A 25105-nucleotide genomic window follows, 5' to 3' on the forward strand; every position below is an offset into this window, starting at 1 on the left:
TGTTTGCTGACTTTCCTTTAATATGTTTAAAAAAATCAAATCAGTAGCTACTAGCTAACAAGTCATTTCAATTGTGGAAGCTCTTGTGAAATTATTTCTTTATCCTTTGGCTTAATTCTGTGGTATCATCTGAGTTTCCAGCGTTTCTTGTTTTTAGAAAAGATATTTCCTGTATGTGAACTGGAGCTCTTTCCATCACCAAAATGGTTCTGCTTGACAGGTTGTGAATACTTTTGGTACCAAATTCCCATTTAAACAATTGTGAAAAAGTAATTACTCATAAGCTTTCCAAATTTTCTTCAATGTGGGATTACTGATGTGTAAATATTTGCCGTATTGAGGCCTACATTTTTCTTCATATAACTAGACTTCCAACAAAGGAGGGATAGCTCAGTGGTTTGAGCAGTGGCCTGCTAAACCTGGGGTTGTGAGTTCAACCCTTGAGGGGGTCATTTAGGGATATGGGGCAAAAATTGGTTTGATGAGTTAATTGGGGATTGGTCCTGCTTTGAGCAGGGGGTTGGAGTAGATGATCTCCTGAGGTCCCTTCCAACCCTGAGATTCTATGATTCTATGAATATGGGATTTTTACTTACTTGGATTCGCATTTTTGCAGATCAGAAACTCATTTGTCTGATGCAGTCTTCAGGGCTATCTCTTTGGGAGAGAGAAAGTGTGTGTGTGTTTTTCAAAAAAAACGAAAACAGTTATTCAAAGTTTGTACACTTTTTATATTCTACAGAAGTTGATTACCCTTTTTTGATGGATGTGGCAGAAACTAGTCCCTCTAACTCTTCCATGCCTGCATTAGTTCTGCATTGCTAATACTAGTTTAAAAACTTGTTTTTGTTAATATAGTAATTAAATGTACCAGATACACAGGAAGCAATGCAGTGAGTAAAGAATGCTTTTTTACATAATCACTTTTCTGACCAAAGCTACACTTTTTATATACCAGTTGAATTCTGTTTATCAGATATTCTTCTGTTATGCTGGAGCTAGCTATTATATGTAGAAAACTCATTGCTTTGTCTATAAACATGTTTTACTAAAGGAAAAAATGAGCTGTTTTATCAGGAACTGCGCTCTTGAGCTGTTTAAAGGAGCGGAGACATAATTGTCAAATGATTAAAACTGATGGTTCTACTGAATTATTTTGAATTATGACAGAAGAATGAAGCCAGTAGATTTTATTTCATATTCTCATTATGGTCCTTCCAATAGAACTTGGGTGTTTGCTTTACCTAGAAAGTGATTAGGTACTGCATTTTTAAAATACCCCTATTTGAATATGTTTCATCCTTGTGTTCAAATCATTGGCTTTGATCTTGAATTAATTGAACTATTATGTTTATCTCTTTAAAAAAATATTTAAAAACAATTGAAAGTCATTTTCCAGTGCTTTACCATGGTGACTTAACAAAAGGTGCAAAAACACTACCCTTCCATATTATTGTTAATCTTTATAACTGTTTCATTTTATTACCATCTCTTGTGTTACTTGAGTGCTCATTTGATGTACTGATAACAATGCTCAAAAGTATTCTGAACCTGTTCCCGTGTTTCAGATATCGTAACTTGGGAAAGGAGGTGGAGGAAACCATTCAGTCTGCTAATCGAACACCTGAAGTCTTTCATCCATAGAATTATAAGCTTCTGTCCTTGGAACTTCCAACCTGATTATTTGTGGTATTTTGTTTAATGTAGGCAGGTCTAAAGTGGACTGTGTATATTTTGTAGCCTTCTGTCGTGGACTGTACAGTACTGGTGACTGTGTACATTAGCACTACATACAAAATATTTGGATTTTCTTGTTAGGGTAAAAAGTAATGGAAAAACATTTGAAAATTTAACAGTATATTGAAACTGCTAAGAGTGCAGTGTGCTCTAGTTGTTAGGGCACTGGACTGGGAATTGGGGGTTTGGGTTCTGTACTTGATTTTGACTTGTGTGACCTTGGGCAAATCATTGAACTTTTGCTTCCCCATAAAGAAAATGGGGATAATCTTCCTTTGTAAAGTGCTCTGAGATCTACAGATGAAGTGCTGTGTTCAAACTAAATAGTATTTTTACAAACCAAATACACAATGAATTCTGAATTTTCTCTCCTCCATAGATAGGATGAGTTCTACTGAAAAATCTGATACTTTGACACAGGATAGAAGGTATAGATTTAAAAAAAAGGTCTGTAGAGCAGTTGAAACTTCCCCCCCCTTACTATATTTAAAATTCGAGTAAAAATCCAGGTTTTTATTTTATAACTTGGGTTTTGTCTCTTACACCATGACAAAATTCTTAATTTCTAAAAGTTTAAGTGGTACTGTGCAGTTTCTATTGAATTTAAACTTTCACTGTTTTAGTGCAAAGAGAAGCTTTATCTTTTTGGCTTACCTTGTAGTAGACCAGGACTTTAGGAACGTTCTTAATTCTAGAATGATCTTGTGTGAGTAAAAATCTGTGATTTATCAGGTTAGTACCTACTTTTTAAAGTTGTAGAAATCTATATTAAAGTTCAATACCTAGATTCTAACTCAACCAGTGAAATGGAACTTGCCTTGCTTCCAAAAAAAAAAAAAAGTGTGCAGAATACTAGCTTTATTATAGAAAGTGAAGTGCCTCAAAACAAAAGCTCTGAGTCTTTTCAACCATAATACTACTGGTGTAGATGAAACAATTACCATGAGAGTTGACTGTTGCATAGTGCAGTTTAATGGGTTTGAAAGAAACTAAAGGAAAGTATAATGGACTTCTTACAGGTACCATCATATTTAAAAATAAAAAGTATTTTTTTTTCTTTCTGATTTTGTATATCAAAATTTTGTATAATCTTTTAGCTTTAAACGATCAGTTAATTGTACACTTCAAGAAAACAAACTATCGTCTGACCCCTTTCCCTGCAAATATGTACCAGAAATTTTCTAACTTTCAAAAGTTCTACGGGTACATTTCCCTTTCTTCCATTCCCAAACCTATCGCAGGTAGTTGGGACCAGTTGAAATAAGGTCTCAGGCTTCCTAAAGCACTCCGCTGACTGGCACTATTGACTTTTTATTCCAATGTATGAAGGCTCCTGACTTAGAAAAGCTTACGATATACCAAAGTGACCTATTTCAGAGTAGCAGCCGTGTTAGTCTGTATCCGCAAAAAAGAACAGGAGTACTTGTGGCACCTTAGAGACTAACAAATTTATTAGAACATAATCTTTCATGGGCTGCAGCCCACTTCATCGGATGCATAGACTGGAACAGAGAGAGAGAGAATACAAATTGTAAGAGGCTAATTAATTAAGATGAGCTATTATCAGCAGGAGAAAAAACCTTTTGTAGTGATAATCAAGATGGCCCATTTAGACAGTTGACAAGAAGGTGTGAGGATACTTAAAGAAATAGATTCAATATGTGTAATGACCCAGCCACTCCCAGTCTCTATTCAAACCCAAGTTAATGGTATCTAGTTTGCATATTAATTCAAGCTCAGCAGTTTCCCGTTGGAGTCTGTTTTTGAAGCTTTTCTGTTGCAAAATTGCCACCCTTAAATCTTTTACTGAGTGGCCAGAGAGGTTGAAGCGTTCTCCTACCGGTTTTTGAATGTTATGATTCCTGATGTCAGATTTGTCCATTTATTCTTTTGAGTAGAGACTGTCCGGTTTGGCCAATGTACATGGCAGAGGGCATTGCTGGCACATGATGGCATATATCACACAGGTAGATGTGCAGGTGAATGAGCCCCTAATGACGTGGCTAATGTGATTAGATCCTATATGGTTTCACTTGAATAAATGTGTGGACATCGGGCTTTGTTGCAAGCATAGGTTCCTGGGTTAGTGTTTTTGTTGTGTGGTGTGTGGTTGCTGGAGTGTATTTGCTTTAGGTTGTGGGGCTGTCTGTAAGCGAGGATTGATCTGTCTCCCAGGATCTGTGAGAGTGAGGGATCATTTTTCAGGATAGGTTGTAGATCTTTGATGTGCTGGAGAGGTTTTAGTTGGGGGCTGAAGGTGACAGCTAGTGGCATTCTGTTATTTTCTTTGTTGGGCCTGTCCTGTAGTAGGTGACTTCTGGGTACTCTTCTGGCTCTGTCGATCTGTTTTTTCACTTCAGCAGGTGGGTATTGTAGTTGTAAGAATGTTTGATAGAGATCTTGTAGGTGTTTGTCTCTGTCTGGGGGGTTGGAGCAAATGTGATTGTATCGTAGAGCTTGGCTGTAGACAGTGGATCGTGCGGTGTGGTCTGGATGAAAGCTTGAGTCATGTAGGTAAGTATAGTGGTCAGTAGGTTTCCTGTATAGGGTGGTGTTTATGTGACCATCGCTTATTAGCACTGTAGTGTCCAGGAAGTGGATCTCTTGTGTGGACTGGTCCAGGCTGAGGTTGATGGTGGGATGGAAATTGTTGAAATCATGGTGGAATTCCTCAAGGGCTTCTTTTCCATGGGTCCAGATGATGATGTCATCAATGTAGCGCAGGTAGAGTATGGGCGTTAGGGGATGAGAGCTAAGGAAGCGTTCTAAGTCAGCCATAAAAATGTTAGCATACTTTGGGACCATGCGGGTACCCATAGCAGTGCTGCTGACTTGAAGGTATATATTGTCCCCAAATGTGAAATAGTTATGGGTGAGGACAAAGGTCAGCCACCAGATTTGCCGTGACATTACTGGGGATACAGTTCCTGATAGCTTGTAGTCCATCTTTGTGTGGAATGTTGGTGTAGAGGTCTTCTGCATCCATAGTGGCCAGGATGGCGTGTTCTGGAAGATCACCGATGGATTGTAGTTTCCTCAGGAAGTCAGTGGTGTCTTGAAGATAGCTGGGACTGCTGGTAGCGTAGGGTCTGAGGAGAGAGTCCACATAGCCAGACAATCCTGCTGTTAGGGAACCAATACCTGAGATGATAGGACGTCCAGGATTTCCAGGTTTATGGATCTTCGGTAGCAAATAGAATACCGCTGGTCGGGGTTCTAGGCGTGTGTCTGCACAGCTCTGTTCCTGTGCTTTTTCAGGGAGTTTCTTGACAGATGGTGTAGTTTCTTTTGGTAATCCTCAGTGGGATCAGAGGATAATGATCTGTAGAATGTGGAGTTTGAGAGCTGCTTAGCAGCCTCTTGTTCATATTCCAACTTATTCATGATGATGACAGCACCTCCTTTGTCAGCTGTTTCGATTATGATGTCACAGTTGTTCCTGAGGCTGTTGATGACGTTTTGTTCAGCACGGCTGAGGTTATGGGGCAAGTGAAAAATTGATCCCTCTCTGTCTCAGATCTTGGGAGACAGATCAGTCCTCGCTTACAGACAGCCCCACAACCTGAAGCAAATACTCTCCAGCAACCACACAACAAAAACACTAACCCAAGAATCTATCCTTGCAACAAAGCCCGATGCCAACTCTGTCCACATTTATTCAAGTGACGCCATCATAGGATCTAATCACATTAGCCACGCCATCAGGGGCTCATTCACCTGCACATCTACCTATGTGATACATGCCATCATGTGCCAGCAATGCCCTCTGCCATGTACATTGGCCAAACCGGACAGTCTCTACTCAAAAGAATAAATGGACACAAATCTGACACCAAGAATCATAACATTCAAAAACCGGTAGGAGAACGCTTCAACCTCTCTGGCCACTCAGTAAAAGATTTAAGGGTGGCAATTTTGCAACAGAAAAGCTTCAAAAACAGACTCCAACGGGAAACTGCTGAGCTTGAATTAATATGCAAACTAGATACCATTAACTTGGGTTTGCATAGAGACTAGGAGTGGCTGGGTCATTACACATATTAAATCTATTTCCTTAAGTTAAGTATCCTCACACCTTCTTGTCAACTGTCTAAATGGACCATCTTGATTATCACTACAAAAGGTTTTTTCTCCTGCTGATAATAGCTCACCTTAATTAATTAGCTTCTTACAATTTGTATGGCAACTTCCACCTTCTCTCTCTCTGTGTGTGTATGTATGGGGTGTGTGTGTGTGTGTATATGTGTGTGTACATATGGTAAGATATATATGTATATATCTTACTATATGTTCCATTCTATGCATCCGATGAAGTGGGCTGTAGCCCACAAAAGCTTATGCTCTAATAAATTTGTTAGTCTCTAAGGTGCCACAAGTACTCCTGTTCTTTTTCAAGGTGACCTAGTTTATCCAGTTTGCAATAGATTTTCATTTGAAGATTTGTAGTAGAATTAGGCTTCCAGAAAGGAGGCTGCTAGTCAGGATGTCAGAGACCTACTTTAAAAATCAAGAAAGTCTTCTATAATTAGGACATAGAGGCCCCTTTTCTGTCAGTGCCTAGTGTGTTATAAAGCCATTCAGCACTCCTACTTCTGTATAGATGGGGTGTATAGATGAGCCTCAATCTGAGCTTAAGTACAGGGTGATCTGTTGGCAGAAAGATCTTTTCCAAAAGGCAGACATAGTGGTCTGAACCTTAGCCATCATGTTGCCAGGTTTCTGAAGGCTTCTTGCTGTCATTTCAGTTATCCATGCTTTTAGCCATCAACTTTGTAGGAAGAGTCAAAGTGAATCTGGAGTCTTTCAAGGTATCTTTCCTCCATTTTCTCCCTGAAATGGACTACCCTTGGCCAGTTATAAAATTAATCCTTCTGTTCCCTTAAATCCCTGTTCATGTACCCTCCCTCCTTCCTCAGACCAAAACAGGATGTTGTGAAATTTTGTTGCAAAAGAAAGTGGTAATGTGAAACAGGCTCTTTCTTATTTGAAAAGAGACCAAAATAATTCCCCAATGGATTAGGTTATAAATTGGATTGGCCTATATCCTCAACAACAAAATACCTTCCTTAATAGGTGTTGAAGATCATTCTGCAAGAAGTGCCTACTTCCTTGAGCTTATTAGTAGACCCTGTTCTCTGTTCATTCCTTTCTATGCCACTTTCTGTTTTCATTGACAGATGCAGCCTTTGACCACAATATTCTCGAGGCTGCCAGTTGCCTCCTGGCTAGTAAATGATCTATAATAGAGAAGGAAAAGGTTTTGTTTTTTTTAAACTGGGGTGGTAATTTTCTCATGGATAGGACAGCCACTATTCCAGATGAGCCTGTTCTATGAAATTTGTTTAATTGGGGGCTGTTGGTCTCTTAAGTTTTGGAAAATCTCTGCTTGTGAGCTGCAGCAGTTTCTTGTGCCACCAAAGATGAAGGATACAAAACCGGGTTTTTGAGTGAACATAATTTAGTTATAGCCAATGGGAAGGATGACTTGTAGCTGAAGAAGAACTGTCTCATGCATTTAAAATTCTCCATTAAGATGAATTAGTGAGTATAGGCAAAAATACTCCCTGCCCTTAGTGTGGGAAGGGAGTAACAAGAGTGATATGCAGATGATTAGGTTGTACCTATGAAAAATGCGTTCTTCCTTTTATTTGCTTTACTTTCTCTCTCCCCCATCACATTTCTTTGCAGTTACCTTTATCCTTTTGACTATTCTTTTCAGAAGTGGGAGGAATTGTATTTGTAAGTCACCTCTCCATTTCTTCCCTCCCTCCCCCCTCTTATTTGGCTTCTTTCCTGTCATTGCCACTTGAAAAGAAAAGCCTTAAGAAATGGGTGCTGCCATACTTTAATTGTGAAGCTGTGTGGGTAGGTGTCATGGAATATTATGCTTGCTTGATGCTGTTACCAAGGAAACAGAAGATGCAGATTCTATAAGATCTCTAGGGGTGAATGAAAAGGCAGTTTAGTCTCGGAGCATCATGTGCAGAGAGCAGAAGAAAAGTCTCGCTCCTTTGGTGAGTGGACTGAAGGGTTGAGTACTCACCCTAAAGTTTCTCGGTTCTCCTTCATGGAGAAGGAAAAAGGGGTCAACCTGCTTGACTGGGCTATTGAGTGGTGGCATCTTCAAATTTCTAAACCAACAGTGGAGGTAAAATTACCTGAGGGCTTTCACCACAGATACAGAAATAGCTGAATCTTATCATTCAACCTACAATTCTTTTCTTGATCCTGAATTTTTTCTTTTCCTACCTTATTTCAAGTATTACAGCCTTGTACGTTAGCTCAGTAGCAGTACTGGGCTCTAAGTACATTTTGTTTCCTCCACGTATAGGCTGCATTATTTTTAAATAACTGTAATGAAATACAGGACACAGTGTTTGGGGAATAGGTTTGCTACACACACAACATACCTGAGACAAACTCAAAATCAAGGAAATGAAAAATTAAGTCATGAGGAGTACCACCCATAAGTATGCACCTTACTACTACAACTACTGTACACCACATACCTCTACAATGAAGAGCATTGGGAACCTCTGTTAGATCTGCTTATAGACTTTCTTAGCCCCCTTTCTTTAGTTAGGCTGATTTGGGTTTTCAGTGACCTGCATCTGCACTGAAGCTCTCTTTTTATGAAGGAGGTAGAACATTGGCTCCCATCCTCAGCTTCAGCACTGGTCTTGCAACTTCCTTAAGAAAAGACTCAGACACTGTTCCTGTGAAGTCAGTGACTCAGTTGACACCAACTAGACCAGGGGTTCTCAAACTGGGGGTCGGGACCCCTCAGGTGGTCGCGAGGTTATTACATGGGGGGTCGTGAACTGTCAGCCTCCATCCCAAACACCGCTTTGCAGCCAGCATTTATAATGGTGTTAAATATATAAACAAGTGTTTTTAATTTATAAGGGGGGTCGCACTCCGAGGCTTGCTATGTGAAAGGGGTCACCAGTACAAAAGTTTGAGAACTACTGAACTAGACCTATTTTCCAGTGCCATTTGAATTTGACAGTGCATGCTCTGGCACAGTCCTCAGACTCCTTTAGTGTTGGTCTTACATCCTGTTTTGACTGTGCTTTCCTGATATACATTCTGCCCCTACTCCGCATATTTCCTCTGTCAGAGCTCAGTCTCCAAGCAAAAACAAGAAAAGAGGCACACTAGCTCTGATTCTGATGAGGCCCTGAAGAAAGAAGCAGCACCAGTGATCTGATGAAACCCTGGCACTACCAGCACTAATGCTGTTTTTGGTACCTCACCGCTGGGCAGTAGATGTATGGGTGGGAATACAGAGGAAATCCCTGCTCCAACCCCACAGAAAGGAATGTTTTGTCCTTGCTCACTCTGGAACAGAACTGATGACATTTGGTATCTTCCTTGATAAACAGATGTATTGTGGTAAATCCGCGCTTGCAGAATATGTGTTGAACCACTGAGTCCTTAAGAGACTGTTTATGCTGGTCCCATTTCAGTCTGTTCAGGGCGTCTCCTTGAGTGTTCTTTGTCTTGGCAGATGTGGAACCGTCTGGTGTTTGTGATGATAAATACACTACATCCAAACTTTACATCTTTCTAACACAACATCGGGGAATGAGCTTCCCCTTGCTTGTTTTACTAAAGTATGATGGTGATATCTAGTTGATTTATATCATCCTTCTTGAGCTGGAGGGACTGAAAGATTATAATGTCCAATGTATTGCTTGGAGCTGTGTAATACTGAAGTGTAATCTGGATTCCTACTGATTCCAAAGACTTCAGACTTGTAAGTCTTGAAAGTGGAATCTCCAGCCGTGGTTGAAGACCTCTGTAGTTACTACAGCTATTGGGATTGGAGAGTTAAAGGTGGTGCATAGTGGAAGTTCAAGTCTTCTAACCTTCATGATATGTAATTGCTTGTACTAGGAACTAATATGGGCTTTTTATGAAACTTAGCATGAAATTAAATAGTTCTTTATTTTTAATCAATATGTAAAAGCCTTTTGTTGTCCATAGGCATAATTTCTGGCTTTTTTTTTTAATGAAGCAATTACAAGTAAGATTTAATTCAAAATAAAACACTGCTTGGGTGTGCTGTGTTCCAGTAATTGGGATGTAATGCTGCCAAGATTCCTGATATTTAAAAATGCCATGCACTTGTAGTGGCTTTTTATCCCAGGACCTCAATGCTGTACAAGCAATAATTACACCTGGTAAAACTTGTGTGAGGGATCATTACCCATCTTGCAGGTGCATAAAACTTAGACACATGGTAACTTAACTAAGATAATGCCAGAGTAAGAACCCAGGATCCTTGACTCCTTCATGTGTTCTACCTATTAAAAAATACTACTTCTATCAAATGAAGGCTGGTCTGCTGAAATCTGCTTTCCATTGAGTGTAGAACATGCTAAATAAAAGCAGTTTTTTTTTCCTAGGGTAGTTCCTCTGTGTGCCTTAACTGTTTCCAGCAAGTAAAACTTAGTTTATTCATCCTTGCATGTATTTTGCCTTTGATTCCTTCTTTGGGCCAATAAATGTAATACAGCTTTGCTTGCCTTTTCACCCTTTCCTAACTTCAGAGATTCAGTCTTGCAAATGGTGGTAAAACTTTGCTGGTCTATAGTGTGATGGGTTCCCCCTGGAATTAGAGTACTATTGAGCCCTTTGATCTACTAGCCTGGGCTCTCTCTCACACTGTGCTGCTGTGACAGTTTGCAGACCTGCTTCCGGCTCTACGCTTCTTCCAGTATTCACACAGGTAGGAATGCGCCTAGCTGTAGTTACATGCAGGCTCTCTGACCCACCTACTGCATGAACCAACAATAAAGAGGCTACAGCCAAAATAACCACCAGCTTCCCACCTTAGGACCCCTCTACTGGAGTGTAAACCCAAAGTTATACCATCTTGCGCTGTACAGGGAACTGTACAGTATGAGGTCCTAGAGTTCGCCCCTCTCTCAACTTGGACAGGAAATACAACACCCCCTGCAGCTAAGATTCCCAAGCACTTCACTCCAACTTACTGGTTTAGATTAAAACATAAAATAAGTTTAAGTGATACCAAACAAATCAAAGCAGATCACCTAGTAAACAAACAAGAATGCAAACCAAGCCTAAGATACTAGAAAGATAGGATATGAATTAGCAAATTCTCATCTTCTCTGATGATACAAGCTGCTGTAATGTCATTAGTCTACCCCGTCCCCCCAAACCAAAAAACTAACAAACAAAAAAAGGAAGTAGGACGTTAACCTAATACTTTTCACGTAGCATGGCATTCTAGACCTACTGTTTATAGCCTTGATGTTAGCTCTTTTCTTGATTAATCCCAGAAAAACAAGGTTTTCCCATGCCACCAACTTCACTGAATGACACTTTATTTCTTGTACTTTTGTGTTGTAGTTGTGTTCGCTACTGAAGGATTAAACAAACACGGACACATTCCCACACCTCCCTTGGGAGGTCTGCCCTGTAGTTTGTAGAACACGCAGTCTTAACTCTCTCCCTACCTCATTGCATAAATGCAGATATTCTTGTAAGTCTTGAGGTCAATGCTGCAGAAGTACATTAGCCATATCTGCTACCATCCTGGACAGAGACAAAGAACAAAAGAAGGAAACTGGTCCAGAACAACTGGACCAATACCATGTAGCCTTTCCCAAACTCCCCTCAACTTTGTCACCTTACAGGGGAGACTCAGTCGCGGTTCCAGCACCTGATGACTTTCAGAATTTACTATCTTAATTAGCTGATATACTAGAACTTGAGACAACATTAACTGAAGAGAAGACCTATAAGATTTTAGGTATCTTGTACTTCACTGATCCAGGTAGAATAGCCATGCCCTTATAAGGGGAACCTAGACCCATCTGTAAAGTTCATGTCAGACCCCTGCTACTCTTGCCTCTACAGCAAAGAGAGTAGAGAAAAGATACAGTGCCACAAAGGAGTGTTGAGTAATCCGTTACCCATTATCAGGAAGACCAGTAGCCCAAGAGGAAGCTAGTCAGTTGGCCCAGTGGGAGTGACTCCCAAGGATAAAGATCGTGAAAAGCTCACTTTTTTGGTAAGAAAACCCATTCTACCTCTCTTCAATTATGTATAGCAAATTACAAAACATTATTTGAAGTACGAATTGCTGACATGGGACAAGGTATTTTCCTTTCTCAACAAACTAGGGCTCAACAAACAGACAGTTTAAAATTTGTAGCTGATAACTGGTAGGAGACAGTTCTTCAGGTGGCCACAGATACTTCAGACGCTGCAGCTCAGTTCATGGCCACTGCAGAGACAATGTGAAGGGCATTGTGGCTGCAAGCTTCAGCTATTCTTAGGGGGGTGGAGAATGTAGTTGAGGACTTACCTTTCAAACACACTGGTTTGTTGAGTAATTGGATTGACAAGGCATTGCATTCTCTAAGAGACTGTAGTGTTGTGTTGAGATCATTGAGGATCTGTACCGTAGCCTGAAGGTGGCAACCTTGTATACTCTTGCCAGCTTAGAGACTATTAAACCCCCTAACTATATCAGCTGTGTGGTTGAAGGGATGATTTGCAATCCATTATCAAGCCTAAATCTTTTGGGAAAAAATAGGAACATTTTGTGAAGGCTGGAGGGATCACAATATGGAAATATACATCTTGGAGGTCAAAAGCCATGAATCACTTTTGAGCTAGCTAGGGCCTACTGTTACCATCTTGAATCTGAGAAGGTGTATGTATTTGTTTGACCTTCTCAGATAAATATAGCATAAAGGCTTCCCCCTTTTCTCTTTTTCCAGAATAAGGACATTTTAGGAGTAGAAATTTCTTCCTTTGAATTTCATGGCTCTAAGACAGATCAGGGAGACTATCTCTTCTTTCAGTTGGGTCTTGTGAGAAAGACTGAAAAGGGACAGGGAAGGAAAGTGGAAAAGGAAAAAATACTGGAATTGGACAGAATACCTTTTAGAGATAAGTACCCATCTATCAGTGGTTGAGGGTATTCCTGTCTAAGCTGATAAAACAGGGAAGATGACATCTGAAGGTCAGGTTCAGGGATGACTGTCTGGTTTGGTTGTGAGACTCAACTTTCATACCAAACCTGCTGTCCGGATGACTATACAGGAGGCTTGATGCCTACTGAAGGTAGTGGTTTCCTATGGGAGAAACCAGGCTTCTTTCTCAGAAGGTAATAGGTAGGCTACTGTTGGGAGTAGACAGGTGCTCTCTTCCTAACCTGGGGTTGGTATAACCTTTCTAAAGACACTTCACTCCATTTTGACATTTATCTCCTGTATCAAAGCAAACTGGTCACTCAATCTTGAGTTGTCTCTGAAACTCATGGGTCACTTGCCAACTTGCACTTCCATGCTAGTGAGTCTTCTAAGACTATTGCAAGGCTGGCTAAGATCAGTGTATGGAATGAGACTCATGGACATGTTTAATGATCCTATTTCATATTGTGGCATCAATAAATTGATGGATAGACAATGCACAGAGGTGTACCTTTTTCCACTCTTCCACTTCAAAGACAGTGATCACAGATGTTTAAGGAATAAAATGTGGTGCACTCTTAAAATACCTTTAGATACAAGGAGTTTAGTGTCAAGAGGAGATTCATGACTTCATTTAAATGTTGGAACATGGGCAGTCAGAAAGCCTATCACACAAATTCTCACAGACCCTGTGTCTGCAATGCATTAGGTAAAGAAACTAGGTGGAGCTCACTCATTGCCCCTGTATTGCAAGGCCATCAAGTTTTGGAATTGGTGCCTGACACATGGGATAGCTCTGATAGCCCTTCACCTACCAGGTTTCGGAAACACCCTAGCTGATCACAACAGGGAATCCATAACCAATCACAAGTAGTCCCTCAAAACATCTGTCCTTATTCGCATGTGTCACCTGGGGGTACTCTTATCATAGACTTATTTGCCACCAAAGAGAACACAGTGCTCAAAATTCTGCTCCAGAGCACATGAGTCGAAGATCCGTAGAAAATGCTTTTCTCATATCCTGGAAACAGGGCCTTCTGTTTGCTTCTCTACCCAAGATAGTATGAAAAATGAGACAGAATGCAGCACAGACTATACCAAACTCCTTATTGGCACAGCCAGTTTTGACTGACAGATCTAATTCACATATCCGCTCAAGCCCCGATTCACGCTACCAGGCTTCCATGACATATCATTGAATCAGAATAAAATTTTCTACTCAGACTTGAAGTCATTACACCTCTCAACCTGGAAGTTGGTTGGCGAAGTGCCACCGATAGACTGTTCAGTGTTGGTTTGAGAGAGATCACTGCAGAGCAGGCTTCCACAAAGAAAATCCTGTTCCTCCAAATGGAAGAGATTCTCAATAAGGACTGCTTAGAATTATATTGATCTTCTGAAGGCTTCCATTCCCAAGATTCTTGACTACAGTAAAAGCTCTCAGATCTCTCTAGTTCAATCAGGGTTCACCTTGCAACAATTTCAGCATGCCACCCTCCAGTTGAGTCATGCTCTGTGTTATCTTACCCTACTGTTCTGAAGCTCTTTAAAATAATTTATCCACACTTGTCCAACAGGGAGCCAGCTGACTTCTTCCTAAAATCTCACTGTCCTAAAAGGTCTTCTGGAGCCCCCTTTGCAAGTGCTCTCTTCACCACCTTACTCTCAAGACAGTTTTTCTTGTGTCCATTACATCAACAAGAAGGATTAGTGACTCCCAAGCACTTGTGGCTGACCCTTCCTACGCTATCCCACAGATAAAGTGGTGTTATGGTCTCCTAAATTTATTCCCAAAATTGTTTTTTAATTTTACCTAAAACCAATCAATTATTTTCCCTATTTTCTTTCCAGAACCCCACTCCACGTGAGAAATAGCATGCTCTGGATGTGGCTAAGGCCTTATATTATCTGGCTAGACACTGCTGTCCCTCAATATAGTTAAGGGACAAACTGTTCTGGCATAGAGAATATTTACATGGATTACACAGTGTATTTCTGTCTGTTATTAAATGATGAGCATACTTTGTCTTGTGGGCTCATTCTGCTAGAGCCCAGGCTTTTCCTAGAAGGAGATGTAATCAGGACATCTTTCTTGGGGGGGAAACTAAGTTCCAAACAGATCTTTGATCTGTAGGTTCCACATGCCCCAGAAACCCACTTCTTTGTTTGTTTTTGTATATGGGTAGGTGAAGGTCATCTTTAGCTAGAACAAGTGTGGACCTAACTTAGAATGCCGCTAAGCCTATGCTAGTCCCAGACTTTCACTTTAGCATGCACTGTTAAGGAATTCACTGAAGTTAAGCAGAAACTAATCCTACAAGATAAAACATTCAGCAGTGTTCAGTGTTTCCCATCAAATTTTATGCTTAGACAATTCAAATGACTGAAGCTGGATACTTCACTCTTGGCTTTTCTTGTCCATCTCACTGCAATTTAAAGTACAAAACCAAATTTCTTCAAACATGGCTTAAAAATAAAATTGGTTCAATTTTTTTTTTTAAATTGATACAAAGCTCTTCAAAGCCTTTAGTATTCTGAGGGTTCTTGCTTTGATTGAAAGGTCTACACATGTACTATAGCTGTGGGGCTATATTTTTTGTAAAGTCTCTAATACTGTTTAAATTGCTCTAAAGGTATAGAGTGCTTTAAATAGTTGTTTGATATGCTGGGTTTCAGTAAGTGATGTCTCAAAGTGCAGTACCCAAATATTTCCTTCTTCCTTAAAAATAAATAAACTAACATGTAGGGGCAGAGTTTAAATGGAAAAATTTAGCACTTAGTGCAACATCAATGTGAGAAAAACAAAATGCTCAAGTTAGAATTTTCTAAAATTCAGGTAATTCCATGGCATCTTGTTTATACAGAACAAAGCATATGTTAGCACTGAGCAGTACATAAATAATGTCTGAAATTTTTATATATCTTGTTAGATTTAAATGTTGGTTTGTTCATCCCATAAGATAAGGGTGGGCAACACAGCTAAGGAAAAGTATCAGCTTCCCTTTTAGGACAATGTCTTAGGGTATGTCTACACTATGAAATTAGGTCTAATTTATAGAAGTCGGTTTTTTAGAAATCGTTTTTTATATATTCGAGTGTGTGTGTCCCCCACAGAAAATGCTCTAAGTGCATTAAGTGCATTAACTCGGCGAGTGCTTCCACAGTACCGAGGCAGGCGTCGACTTCCGGAGTATTGCACTGTGGTAGCTATCCCACAGTTCCCGCAGTCTCCTCTGCCCATTGGAATCTGGGTTGAGATCCCAGTACCTGATGGGTTGAGATCCCAGTGCCTGATGTCGCGGGTGGTTCTGGGTACATATTGTCAGCCCCCGTTCCCTCCCTCCCTCCGTGAAAGCAGCAGCAGACAATCGTTTCGTGCCTTTTTTCTTGAGTTACCTGTGCAAGACGCCATACCCACGGCAAGCATGGAGCCCACTCAGGTAACCGTCACCGTATGTCTCCTGGGTGCTGGCAGACATGGTGCTGCATTGCTACTCAGCAGCAGCAGCAACCCCTTGCCTTGTGGCAGCAGACAGTACAATAGGACTGCTGGCCGTCATCGTCATGTCCGAGGTACTCCTGGCCAGACATGGGTTCAGGGACTACATTAGAAGTGACTTGACCAGGTCATTCTCTTTAGTCCTGCAGTCAGTCCTATTGAACCATCTTATGGTGAGCAGGCAGGCGATACGGATTGCTAGCAGTCCTATTGCACCATCTTCTGCCGGGCAGGCAAGAGATGAGGATGGCTAGCAGGCCTTAATTGTACCATCTTCTGCCGGGCAGGCAAGAGATGAGGATGGCTAGCAGGCCCTATTGTACCATCTTCTGCCGAGCTGCCATGAGATGTGGATGGCTTGCAGTCCTTCTGCACCGTCTGCTGCCAGCCAAAGATGTAAAAGATAGATGGAGTGGATCAAAACAAGAAATAGACCAGATTTGTTTTGTTCTCATTTGCTTCCCCCGTCCTCCTGTCTAGGGGACTCACTCCTCTAGGTCACACTGCAGTCACTCAGAGAAGGTGCAGCGAGTAAATCTGGCCATGTATCATCAGAGGCCAGACCAACCTGCTTGTTCCAATAGAACAATTACTTAGGTGCACCATTTCTTATTGGAACGCTCTGTGAAGTCCTGCCTGAAATACTCTTTGATGTAAAACCACCCCCTTGGTTGATTTTAATTCCCTGTAAGCCAACCTTATAAGCCATGTCGTCAGGTGCTCCTCCCCTCCGTCAGAGCAACGGCAGACAATCGTTCCGCGCCTTTTTTCTGTGTGGACGCCATACCAAGGCAAGCATGGAGGCCGCTTAGCTCACTTTGGCAATTAGGAGCACATTAAACACAACATGCATTATCCAGCAGTATATGCAGCACCAGAACCTGGCAGAGGCGATACTGGGCGAGGAGGCGACGTCAGCGCAGTCACGTGAGTGATCAGGACATGGACACAGATTTCTCTCAAAGCATGGGCCCTGCCAATGCATGCATCATGGTGCTAATGGGGCAGGTTCATGCGGTGGAATGCCGATTCTGGGCTCGGGAAACAAGCACAGACTGGTGGGACCACATAGTGTTGCAGGTCTGGGACGATTCCCAGTGGCTGCGAAACTTTCGTATGCGTAAGGGCACTTTCATGGAACTTTGTGACTTGCTTTCCCCTGCCCTGAAGCGCATGAATATCAAGATGAGAGCAGCCCTCACAGTTGAGAAGCAAGTGGTGATAGCCCTGTGGAAGCTTGCAACGCCAGACAGCTACCGGTCAGTCGGGAATCAATTTGGAGTGGGCAAATCTACTGTGGGGGCTGCTGTGATGCAAGTAGCCCACGCAATCAAAGATCTGCTAATATCAAGGGTAGTGACCCTGGGAAATGTGCAGGTCATAGTGGATGGCTTTGCTGCAATGGGATTCCCTAACTATGGTGGGGCCATAGACGGAACCCATATCCTTATCTTGGCACCGGAGCACCAAGCCGGCGAGTACATAAACCGCAAGGGGTACTTTTCGATAGTGCTGCAAGCTCTGGTGGATCACAAGGGACGTTTCACCAACATCAATATGGGATGGTCGGGAAAGGTACTTGACACTCGCATCTTCAGAAACTCTGGTCTGTTTCAAAAGCTGCAGGAAGGGACTTTATTCCCAGACCAGAAAATAACTGTTGGGGATGTTGAAATGCCTATAGTTATCTTTGGGGACCCAACCTACCCCTTAATGCCATGGCTCATGAAGCCGTACATAGGCAGCCTGGACAGTAGTCAGGAGCTGTTCAACTACAGGCTGAGCAAGTGCAGAATGGTGGTAGAATGTGCATTTGGACGTTTAAAGGTGCGCTGCCGCAGTTTACTAACTCGCTTAGACCTCAGCGAAACCAATATTCCCACTCTTATTACTGCTTGCTGTGTGCTCCACAATATCTGTGAGAGTAAGGGGGAGACATTTATGGCAGGGTGGGAGGTTGAGGCAAATCGCCTGGCTGCTGGTTACGCGCAGCCAGACACCAGGGCAGTTAGAAGAGCACAGGAGGGCGCGGTACGCGTCAGAGAAGCTTTGAAAACCAGGTTCATGACTGGACAGGCTACAGTGTGAAAGTTCTGTTTGTTTCTCCTTGATGAACTCCCCCCGCCCCCTTGGTTCACTCTCCTTCCCTGAAGCTAACCACCCTCCCCTCTCCCCTTTGATCACCGCTTGCAGAGGCAATAAAGTCATTGTTGCTTCATTCATGCATTCTTTATTAATTCATCACACAAATAGGGAGATAACTGCCAAGGGAGACTGGGGGAGGAGGGAAGGACAAGGCCACACTGCACTTAAAAACTGAAAAACTTAGTTACTGAATGCCAGCCTTCTGTTGCTTGGGCAATCCTCTGGGGTGGAGTGGCTGGTTGGCCGGAGGCCCCCCCACCGCATTCTTGGGCGTCTGGATGAGGAGGCTATGGAACTTGGGGAGGAGGGTGGTTGTTACACAGGGGCTGTAGCGGCACTGGAGCATATTGGTTTGATCCTCCAGCAGCCTCAGCATTGAATCCTGCCTCCTCTCATCACGCTGCTGCCACATTTGAGCTTCAGCCCTCTCTTCAGCCCGCCACTTACTCTCTTCAGCCCGCCACCTCTCCTCCCAGTCATTTTGTGCTTTCCTGCACTTTGACATTATTTGCCTCCACACATTCGTCTGTGCTCTGTCAGTGTGGGAGGACAGCATGAGCTCAGAGAACAGTTCATCACGAGTGTGGTTTCTTTTTCTGTCTGATCTTCACTAGCCTCTGGGAAGGAGAAGATCCTGTGATCATTGAAACACATGCAGCTGGTGGAGGGAAAAAAAGGGACAGTGGTATTTAAAAAGACACATTTTATAAAACAATGGCAACACTCTTTCAGGGTAAACCTTGCTGTTAACATTACATACATAGCACATGTGCTTTCGTTCCAAGGTCGCATTTTGCCTCCCCCCACCGCGTGGCTACCCCCTCAACCCACCCCCCTCCCCGTGGCTAACAGCGGGGAACATTTCTGTTCAGCCACAGGCAAAGAACCCAGCAGGAACGGGTACCTCTGAGTGTCCCCTTAAGAAAAGCACCCTATTTCAACCAGGTGACTATGAATGATATCTCACTCTCCTGGGAATAACACAGAGAGATAAATAGCAGATGTTGTTTGAACGCCAGCAAATATACACTGCAATGCTTTGTTGTACAGTGATTCCCAAGTACGTGCTACTGGCCTGGAGTGGTAAAGTGTCCTACCATGGAGGGCGCAATAAGGCTGCCCTCCCCAGAAACCTTTTGCAAAGGCTTTGGGAGTACATCCAGGAGAGCCGCGAATGCTAAGGCAAATTAATCCTTTCACATGCTTGCTTTTAAACCATGTATAGTATTTTAAAAGGTACACTCAACGGAGGTCCCTTCTCCGCCTCCCGGGTCCAGGAGGCAGCCTTGGGTGGGTTCAGGGGGTACTGGCTCCAGGTCCAAGGTGAGAAACAGTTCCTGGCTGTCGGGAAAACCAGTTTCTCTGCTTGCTTGCTGTGAGCTATCTAGAACCTCCTCCTCATCATCATCATCTTCATCCCAAAAACCTGCTTCCGTGTTGCCTCCATCTCCATTGAAGGAGTCAAACAACACGGCTGGGGTAGTGGTGGCTGAACTCCCTAAAATGGCATGCAGCTCATCATAGAAGCGGCATGTTTGGGGCTCTGACCCGGAGCGGCCGTTTGCCTCTCTGGTTTTCTGGTAGACTTGCCTCAGCTCCTTAAGTTTCACGCGGCACTGCTTCGGGTCCCTGTTATGGCCTCTGTTCTTCATGCCCTGGGAGATTTTGACAAATGTTTTGGCATTTCGAAAACTGGAACGTAGTTCTGATAGCACGGATTCCTCTTCCCATACAGCGATCAGATCCCGTACCTCCCGTTCGGTCCATGCTGGAGCTCTTTTGCCATTCTGGGTCTCCATCATGGTCACCTCTGCTGATGAGCTCTGCATGGTCACCTGTAGCTTGCCATGCTGGCCAAACAGGAAATAAGATTCAAAAGTTTGCGGTTCTTTTCCTGTCTGCCTGGCCAGTGCATCTGAGTTGAGAGTGCTGTCCAGAGCGGTCACAATGGAGCAATCTGGGATAGCTCCCGGAGGCCAATACTGCCGAATTGTGTCCAGAGTACCCCAAATTCGGCCCGGCAAGGCCGATTTAAGCGCTAATCCACTTATCAGGGGTGGAGTAAGGAAATCGATTTTAAGAGCCCTTTAAGTCGAAAATAAGGGCTTCATTGTGTGGATGGGTGCAGGTTTACATCCATTTAACGCTGCTAAATTCGACCTAAAGTCCTAGTGTAGACCAGGGCTAAAGATGTTATGGATAGTTTTATCCTCAAGTGAATTCTTGTTTTCAATAGATGTCCTCAATCAATACTGATTAGTTTGGAAAACTCTTGACCATTAGTTTTCCTCAGTAAAAGAGATTATAACTCTGGAGGTTGTAGTAACCGTCTGCCTCATCCTTGTCTTGTTTAGATACAACCACGTGTTGACTTACTTGATACTTTAGGCTTATCCGTGTTTAAATACTTGTAGGCCAACCAAATCTCCATCTACCATTCAGCCTAACAATGAAAATCAAACACCCAAAAACTAATAATCAGCTCATTCCCCCCATGCAGCATTTGATTACTCATATAAGGCCACCTCTGTCACTCATGTTGTTTTGCAAGAATAAAACCTGCACATTGTAGCTGTCACTCTGAGCAGGATCTGGTGACCTGTGATAGGGATGAATGTTGAGAGCATTATTGAAAAAAACCACAGCTTTAGCAGCTTTTTTTTTTTTTTTTAATGTCCCTCTGTACCTGTTCATTTTGGATATTAATGCGTAGGTAGTTTGCAGGAATTTATAGAATTAGACATCCATGAAATAAGATGGAGGTTCTCTTTTAATAAAAGTATTTTTAGAGTAATCATTTATATGCCTTAATTTTTTTAAAATTTCTGCTTACGGAATTATACATTTTTCCAGAACTGGGTTTGCATGTCTCGTTCTTTAAATTGTTGTATTTTTTTTTTGTTTGTTTTAAGATACCTACAGTTAAGTAATACCTTGGCAGTCATTTTATGTTCTGTGGAGGTTGATTTTAATTTTCTGACAGTTTAAGGGCTTTATCTCCTGAGGCAGTTTTAGGAATTTAAAGAAAAAAATCTTTGAAATCTATTAGTAGTTAGGGCATATTATATTTTGCATATTTACATGACTTGTAAATGTCCTAGTATTGTTTTACTTGTTGCCTGAATGTTTTAACAGCAATTAAGTCTTTTATTACAATCACCATGTATTTTTTAAGCAAAAAGAATTCTAATATGTTATTTTGGATTAATTATATTCTGTCTGCTTATGAAACGCTTTGGTATTCTAGTCTCCATGAATATTCAAAGGGAAGGATATTTAATGTATTTGCATATAATTCTTTTAAGCCTTAAAACTGAATGCTATGAAAGACTGTCTTTTACACTTCTGGTCCCACAATTTATAATTATTGATTTAGCTATAGCTGTTGAATATGTATTTGAGAGCTTTTCCACGCATTGGTTTCTAAGGACTGGGAATGACTTTTGGGTATTACTTCTTGTTACTGTGTGTGTGTCTTTCTTGTGAATATTTCAGTAGTTAGTGCATCGAGGGTATAGCACGGGCGTTGCTTGGAGAACTCTGCTTCAGCCAGAAGCCAAAATATCCTTTCTCCTTTTTAGGAACTCCTAGTTCCAAGCAACGTAGGCAAAAATGTTTGTTGCTTTGCTAGATTGGTGCTCTGTTTCTGCACTGGCACTGAACAGTGCGAGGCCTAGGCTATGGCCACACACCCTTCACTCTGGTCATCAGAGCTGAACAGGCATTTGGGTAGTCTGCATTTGCATCCATTTTAAAGTAATGAATATTCCAGTAAATCTTGTACTCCTGCCCCCCCTATCCCGGGTGAAACTCTGGCTACTTAGCCAGATTTTTTTTTCTTGGGGCTTTTGCTGCAGTCTGGTTCCTTCCACCAGTGTACTAGTCTTGGTGACTTTTGTGGAACAGAACCATGTTTGATATAAATATATTATTTTATATTACTCATCTCTTTTCTGTTGTGAAAAAAACGGCATTTTTTTGGAGTTATTTTTTTTTAAATGTATCTATCAGTTATGCAGTATTGTAGCCATGTTGGTCCCAGGATATTGGAGAGACAAGGGGGAGGTAATATCTTTTACTGGATATACTTCTGTTTGTGAGATAGACAAGCTTTTGAACTATACAGAGCTCTTCCTCAGGTCTAAGCTGACCTTAGGCTGAAATTACACATTTATTTGAGGACCCATCCCCATAGTGGTAGGCACTTTACAAACATCTAACAGAGACAGTCCCTGTCCCAAATAGTGTATAAATTAATTATATATACTCAGCTCTCTTTCTAGTGTCTCTTCCAGCAATAGCGGTTTTGTGCTTTAAAATCAAAATATACCCCATACATAGAACTCAATCCTCGTTGAAATATGAAAGCTGCCTTTTATCAACCTAATAACTTAAACATGCCCAAATACCACTTGACACAAACTAATCTACCAAAAACTCATATCAGCTATATTCAGTCATCAGTGAATCTTGAATGTGTAGATTAACAGGTTGTACTGATATTTTTGACAACCGGGCTAGGAGTTTTAATACAACCAGTGTATCAAAAAAACAAACAAACCCTATTCTAGTCTTAAAATTCAGTTAATTCTTTGTATACCTATCTGAGTAAATAGCTACTTTCTTTTTTTCTCTCTCTCTAGGAAATTTCAAAATAAAGCAGATGTTGCATCGTGCACTGGTATCTCAAGGTTTTCCAACTTACTCTGTTCTGTACGTGTTGGCAGGAGGAATGTAAACCTAATGCTCTAGATTTAATGCTGGAGAAATTGGCTAGAGGTGCAGTTAACAGGTAAGAACAAATTCTGCTGTTTTGAGGGAGGTAAGATGGAAAGGTAACCTGAAATCTTACCTTGGTGACTAAGGTAACACTCTTTGTTGTTCAGCTGTTTCAACTTGAAATTGACTAAGGATTTATAATTTAGCATTTCTTGAAACTTGTTTTGAGTTTAATTGATATTTCTCATTCTTAAATGTAGTCGTCAACATTTTAATGTACATTTAACATTTGTATCCTGGGTATATGTTGCGAACAGGTAGATCATTTCAGCTAGACATATTTTTCTGATTGAAGGATAATTAAATTTTTGTAAAACTTTCAATGGAAAACATTTGTAGTAAGTGGAAAACTCTAATTGGTACACTGGTTTCCCACTAATCCAGAATTGATGGGTTCTTGCTCTCCAATAAAGATTGTCCTCTAGCGACAACTAGTAAAAACTCTTGAAACATCTTGGCGTCACCTGGCTGAGATCAGTTTACTGTCTCCTTTCCCTTAGTGTCTCTCTTGCCTTAGATGTGGCAGTTGGCAGTAATGTGAAAGTTTCCTTTTTGACTCAGTTACAGAACCTTCTGTAACTTTTTTGTTAACTATCCTTCGTAAGTATATTGTAGATTCAACTGCTGAAAAACCTCTGCAAGGGGAAAGGTATCTGAGGTGTTGCAAACTTCCCCAGGTCATTGTTGCTGGTTCTCGTTGAAGTTTTTTTGTTGAAGAATTGCCACTTTTAGGTCTGTAGCTGAGTGACCAAAGAGACTGAAGTGTTTTCCTACAAAAAAATTCAAAAACAGACTCCAACGAGAGACTGCTGAATTGGAATTAATTTGCAAACTGGATACAATTAACTTAGGCTTGAATAAAGACTGGGAGTGGATGGGTCATTACACAAAGTAAAACTATTTCCAAATGTTTATCTCCCCCCCCCCCCCCCACGCTGTTCCTCAGACATTCTTGTCATTGCTGGAAATGGTCCACCTTGATTATCACTACAAAAGGTCGTCCCCCCTGCCCCCCGCTCTCCGGCTGGTAATAGCTCACCTTACCTGATCACGCTGTAGCTCACGAAAGCTTATGCTCCAATAAATGTTAGTCTCTAAGGTGCCACAAGTCCTCCTTTTCTTTTTGCGGATACAGATTAACACGGCTGATACTCTGAAACCTGTCACTGAACTTCGAATTTCCTGATTTTATGATTGTTTTTGCCATAATTTTAACTTCCATGTAGTTTGTTTTATCTACAAATTACTGATGCACAGTCAACTATAGTTACATCTTAAAATTTGTCTGGGAACTTCTTTAACTTTTTTAAAAACTGGAGTCCCAAATACTAAAGAAGAAACACAGAGAGCTTTTATGCAATATTTCTAAAGATTTGAAGATATGTAGTATGAACCTAAATCATTAAAAAAACAAAACAAAAAAATTTAACATCATTCACTGGTGCACCAAAGCAGGCAAAGTACACTAATCAGTGAAACTGGGTTTACTGGTTGTTCTGCAACTGCAGAACAGCACAAGGTAGCTGAAGCAACCTGGTGAATATCTCCTTAATTTGCAGTTGACTTACTGTTTTAGAATGCTCCATTAGTGAGACTGGTTCCACATGAAGTGGAGCAGACACAGAGAATCCTGTCCCCAAGCCACAACTTCTGTGGACTTGAAGGGCTCCTCCTGCACATGTACATCAATTTCCCCTGCAGTGTTGCTCCAGTGTTGTGCAGTGGAGCAGATTCAGCAGTGCCACAGAGAATCTTTCATATACAGTAGCCCAAGCTAGCATGTGACCACAGAATCTTTGAAGACCAGTGACATTCAGGCCAAATAATTTTATCCTTGATCACTCTTGACATGTGTCTGGTCTCCCTCATACCACTGTCCTTGCAAGCATTAGAATTATTGCATGTAAATTAGGTGTAGAGGAAGAGGGATGTTCTTCTTTGAGTGTTTGCTCACGTCAATTCCATTCTAGGTGTGTGCGTGCCCGTATGCACC

At 41.6% G+C, this 25105-nt stretch overlaps 1 protein-coding gene across 3 annotated transcripts in view; it reads left to right on the forward strand.

The window, feature by feature from the left end:
* PPM1B (protein phosphatase, Mg2+/Mn2+ dependent 1B) overlaps positions 1-25105 on the forward strand; it is a 96040-nt gene that overhangs the window by 25795 nt on the left and 45140 nt on the right. For all 3 annotated transcript variants that reach the window (XM_077813855.1, XM_077813852.1, XM_077813854.1), the window contains exon 2: positions 22977-23125. The gene's annotated coding sequence lies outside the window, so the exon portion shown is untranslated. The remainder of the gene's footprint in view (positions 1-22976; positions 23126-25105) is intronic.

This window comes from Eretmochelys imbricata, chromosome 3 (genome assembly GCF_965152235.1).
Source record: "Eretmochelys imbricata isolate rEreImb1 chromosome 3, rEreImb1.hap1, whole genome shotgun sequence".
Lineage (NCBI taxonomy): Eukaryota > Metazoa > Chordata > Testudines > Cheloniidae > Eretmochelys > Eretmochelys imbricata.